Source organism: Gekko japonicus, unplaced genomic scaffold (assembly GCF_001447785.1).
Source record: "Gekko japonicus isolate JY-2015 unplaced genomic scaffold, Gekko_japonicus_V1.1 scaffold641, whole genome shotgun sequence".
In the NCBI taxonomy this organism is placed as follows: domain Eukaryota; kingdom Metazoa; phylum Chordata; class Lepidosauria; order Squamata; family Gekkonidae; genus Gekko; species Gekko japonicus.
The window spans coordinates 910,064-910,735 of record NW_015177027.1 but is presented as its reverse complement, the minus strand read 5'-3'; positions in this window follow the sequence as shown (position 1 = coordinate 910,735).

The following is a 672-nucleotide window of genomic DNA, read 5'->3' as shown; positions in this document are numbered from 1 at the left end:
AGTCCTTGAGAGAGAGCTCTCAGCCCCACCGACTTCACAGTGTGTCTGTTGTGGGGAGGGGAAGGGAAAGGAGATTGTAAACTGCTCTGAGACTCCGAGTGAAGGGTGGGGTATAAATCCAATCTCAAATCTCTTATTTCGACTTCTCCTTCCTCGGAGATATTATGTTCTTTTCTTGGTGGTGTACTAACCCACTATTGGCCCTGGAGTTGTTGGTTGCCAACCTTTGTTGCATGGGATTCTAACAAGGGGAGGGAGACCTCATGTGACAAGCTTGTTCTAGGCCCAGAGAAATGGCGCTCAAGGTCCATGTTCGAGAAATGCTGAATTTACCCAGGAATGGATGAAGCGGTCTGAAACTGAACCAGCACAGGCCGGGAGGAAACTTTTGTCCTGAAACAGCATTCTTGATTTTAAAAAAAACAAACAGGGGGGAGAGAAGCCCCGTTTACTGGAAACCAGGGAGTTTGTTGAACTTCTTGAATGTTCCTGCAAACGCAAGCGCTTTACTCCTTTCTTTCTGTTTCGTTGCAAGGTGTAGCGAGCGTTGACTGTTAGAGACCTTTACACTGAATCAGCTATTTTCAAAAGGGTGAAAGAAGCAGCAGCTACAAGAAAACAAGAGTTTATTAAAGTTTGGGGGGGGGGTTCCACCCTGCCCCTGCTGCTTTT